This window comes from Rousettus aegyptiacus, unplaced genomic scaffold (assembly GCF_014176215.1).
Source record: "Rousettus aegyptiacus isolate mRouAeg1 unplaced genomic scaffold, mRouAeg1.p scaffold_m13_p_13, whole genome shotgun sequence".
In the NCBI taxonomy this organism is placed as follows: domain Eukaryota; kingdom Metazoa; phylum Chordata; class Mammalia; order Chiroptera; family Pteropodidae; genus Rousettus; species Rousettus aegyptiacus.
This window is the reverse complement of record NW_023416288.1, coordinates 9,368,773-9,373,266: the sequence shown is the minus strand read 5'-3', so window position 1 is coordinate 9,373,266 and position 4,494 is coordinate 9,368,773. Positions and strand designations below refer to the sequence as shown.

Sequence of the window (4,494 nt, the reverse complement as noted above, 5' to 3'; positions counted from 1 at the left end):
GAATTTTCAGGAGGCAGGATATTGAGAATCACCAATGGCTGTGACTTGCAGTCACTGAGGGGAAGCATGGTGAAGACTGGGCTGGCCTGCAGAATCTTGGTCTCTCTGTTGAGAGGTATGTCTGCAGTCTGGCATAGAGAATGCTATTTAACACCCTGCCCTGAGTGTAGAAGGTCAGTTTCACAAAAAAAAAAAAAAAAAAAAAAAGAGAGAGAGAGAGAGAGAGAGAGAGAGAGAAAGGAAGAAAGAAAAAGAAAAACAAAGAAAAAAAATGGTTAACTGGTCCAATCTCCTTTGATCCTGTAAGGTTCAAATTTATTTCATTTATCTTTCCTCTCATCTAAAAATAAGAAAGAGCTGTGGGCTAATGTTAAGAACATTTCAAGAAGTAAGCTATTTGTGTTTAATTTCAGTAACTCACCTGATTATTTCAATTTACTCTTTGAACCCTTCTTATGTAGAAGTACCGTTTTGAAAAGATCCATTTAAATTAGTCTTCTAAAACTTTTGTTAGAGACCATAATCATTCTTCATAAAGTTTAACATCCATGGATGAATAATAAACCAACACTAATTAATACAAAGCCTGAATAACAAATATGATAAAACTTCCAACTCTATGCCCTAATAGAAAAAAAGATGATACTTCATATACTTTAAACTCTCCCCACTCCACCCCCATCCCCGCTTTAAATTTCCTTGATGGAAAATTTGTTTATCAAGGAGAAAAGAGTAAACAGTATTAATATACAAGTTTTAAGAAATATAATGGCCATTTGGGAAAGTTAAAGTGGGGAGTGGGAAAAGAAGATGACTCTAGATAGAACAATGATTGTGGAACTAAGGAAAGATTTGAGTAGGGGTGCATGTGTCCTATAGTTTTCTTCAACATCTAACAGCAAAGTATACAATTGACCTTATTTTGAAAGCACTGTTGATTACATGTATTAAATAGAGTTAGATTTGCAATGCACTGTGAGAAATTGCCTTTTGAGACTGTCTCTATTCAAAGTAGCAACCTGTTTTAAGTTAGACGATCCATTTATTGGTTAAAAATATATTGTGTAAATCACTGCACAAGTCATTTCTACCCTTACAATTATTGCACTAACCATTTATACATTCAAATTATGTCTTGAATATTCTCTAGAAGAAAACATGGAATAAATATAAACAAATTAAAAGAATAGAGAATGACATTTTCCCAGTAGAGTCCTGCCAAATCTAACATAAATGAAAAGAGAGTGTAGAGATAGTAATTCCTCAATAACATACATTTAAGAGATCATAAATATTTTAAGAAATAGTAGTTGAGAACAGAAAAAACTTAAAGGAACCAAGAAACTAAGATATATTTATCCATAAGTTGTTAAATGATCATTTCCTTGGTTTTTAGCATCTTGTTCTTTCCCTATGTACCTTATGTTTAACACTCTGATACAAACCACATATTCTCACTGGAAACAACTTTCTTGAGAATATTTTAACATTTAAAAACATAAATATGTAGGTGTATATTCATATTTAAAATATTGATTTTTTTTCAAAATGCAGAAGAAAATATAAAATAGCCCCTATTCGTACTACCCATTTTATTATTATTATTATTGAGTAATAATTTGGAACAATTTATAAATAAAATTGTATATATTTCAAGTGTACAAGGTAATGAATTAATATACAAGTATACTGTAGAATGATTACCAAGGTCAAGATCATGAACATATCCATCACTTCACATAGTTATCTTTTGTGTGTGTGTGATTAGAACACTTAAAATGTACTCTTAGCAACTTCCAAGTATACACTACCATATTCTGATGCTCTTGACTCCTGTGACAAATACATGTAATGACAAATAGTCTAAAGTATTATATAATGTTAGAAAAATTATATTTTTCTGAAAATTGCAAATGCTTGCCACTGGTCCCTCTCCTTAAAACACCTATTATTAACAGTTTCTTATGATTCCTTCCCCTCACTAAAGTATACATTTATTCACATACATGTAGCTAGTTTTGAATTTACTTTCACAAAAGGGATCTTGATATATTTTTCTGCATCTTTATTTTTTCCACTAGAATCTTAGAGATTTTTTCATACTGGCACATTCAATAATATTTCATTATTTATCATTATGGTAGAGTCTGCCATTATATGTATATATTGTAATGTATTGATCTTCCCTTCTTGATAAACAAGTTTTTGGTTGTTCTCAGCATTTTGCTCTTATAAAAATTTTTGCACTAAATATTTTTATACATAAAATTTGAAAAATTTCATAAGGATATTGATAGATTAAATTTCTAGCAGTGGGAAAGGTATAAATATCTTAGATTTTGATAGATATTGCAAAATTGTCCTCCAGAAAGAATGAAGCAATTTATATTTCCAACAAACATGTATAAGACAGCCTATTTATCCACATCTTGGTCAGCACTGGAAAATCAAAGTATTTTAATTTTTGACAATTTAATAGGAGAAAAAAATATTTTTTATAGTGTGTATTTCTTGTATTGTTCCAGAGACTGAACACTGTTGAATGCAATTTATTGTCATTTCTATTTTTTGAAAAATGACTTTATCTCTTAAGAAATTGACTTGCCTATCTTTTCTTATTAATTTTCATAAGCTTTTTATAAATTACGTACATTTTAAGAAAATTTCCCTCCTGTTAGATACATAAAATTTTTTCAAGTTATTAATTTTCCACTTTTTGTCATTTAACAGTTCTATTGTTAATTTTATAAGGTCAAATTTTCAATCTGTTAATTAATGATTAGTTAAGAAGCCTTTCCATGTTTCAATATCATGAATACTTTCACTCACAGTTTCTTGTCTTATTTATAGCCTCACTATATTTATGTTTTAATCCTTTGAACTATTGAAAACAACTTTTTTTGTTTTTTGTTTCAGTTCATAGTAGTTTCTATACCACTTTTTGTATTTGAAAATTCGATACGTCACAATTACCATCAACTTAATGGTCCTGGGTACTTAGGTCTATACTAAAAAAAAGTTTCTGTTTCATTGCTCTGATTCATTTTTTATCCTATTAGCATATTGCCCTAAGTATTTTCAATAAGAATAGAAAATTTTTCTCTTGTGATTTTGCCTTAAAATACTTTATTTATTTATTTAATTCATTTTATAGTTATTACTCCATAGCGGTGAGAGGTGTTGGGGAATACCTGATTTCTCTGAGTACCTGTGTATCCTATCTAATTGAACTGCTTAATTTATTTCTAACCATAATACTTTTATGCAGGTATTAATTATCCAATATCGCAAATGAAAACGAAAACTAACAAATGGCAAAGTGAGATTCAAATCTGTATGTGTCTAACCTTAAAGCTCATGCTTTTCCCACAATCCTAGAGTTTCAACATTCTATTTTGGATGCAGGAAACTTCTTAACAGGGTCAAATACAAACAATGACAGGGTCATTCCCCAACATTAAGCATCACATAGCTGGAATTTAAGGTTGAATGCCAAATATTATAAGGGAGGTAGGAATAACAGTCACAAAATTAACAAATGTCATAGAGAACAGAGAATGCTTTATTTAGGTTGGTGTATAAGGTATGTAAAAGAATATAGGAGATAGAAAAAACTGAAAATGGAGTTTGAGTCTCATGCTAGAGAGTTTTAATTAACTGGCTAGAGAGTTGGTATATGCATAATCTCAATAGAAGAAACATTTTCCCTTCTATGCAATTTTGAGTGCTCTTTTAATTAGACTAGGGCAAAAGTCATCATATTATTTCCCACAGAGCAATTTTGACCAGCTAACTTTTTCGTTGTTATTGTAAGTTAGTTTTATGGGAACACGGCAACCTCCGTTTGTTTACATGTTGTCTGTGACTATTTTTCGTGCTACAATGGCTGAATTGAGTAGTTGCTTATAGACTGAAAAGCCTAAAATTCCATCCTTTATAGAAAAAGCTTAACGACCCTTGTACTAGAGGATTTTCTCAAAATCTCAATATAGTACCTGCATAAACAAATCAATTCTGTTTATGTGGACAAAATGCCAGGTAAGGATTTTCAACATGATTAAATATTGATTTTTTTTTTAAAACGCCTACAACACCTGGTTTTCCTAGGTGGTCTCCATTCAAGTACTAACCAGGCCTGACTCTGCTTAGCTTCCGAGATCAGATGAGATCTGGCATGTTCAGGGTGGCACGGCTATAAAACAATATTGATTATTTAATTCTTCAGCTCATACCACCATTTAAAAATGTTCGAAGTACATTTATATTAAAACTTTTACTTATTTAATTTTGTTGTTATATAATGATACTACTTGTTTGATATGATTCAGAAAAATAAATAGAAGAAAAATTGAAGCATAAATTGATCAGTAAAGTTGTTTATAAGGCCTAGATGTATCATAAAATACTTTGGAAACACTCTTTTAAACTTCATAATAATATGAAAAATTTTAGAAATAATCAAAAGAATATATCAAGTATAAAAAATCAAGAGTC

The 4,494-nt window shown here is 30.1% G+C and overlaps 1 pseudogene; it reads right to left on the bottom strand.

The window, feature by feature from the left end:
- Positions 1-4,082: 4,082 nt before the first annotated feature.
- Positions 4,083-4,200, bottom strand: LOC118611255 (annotated as a pseudogene).
- Between the last annotated feature and the right edge of the window lie 294 nt (positions 4,201-4,494).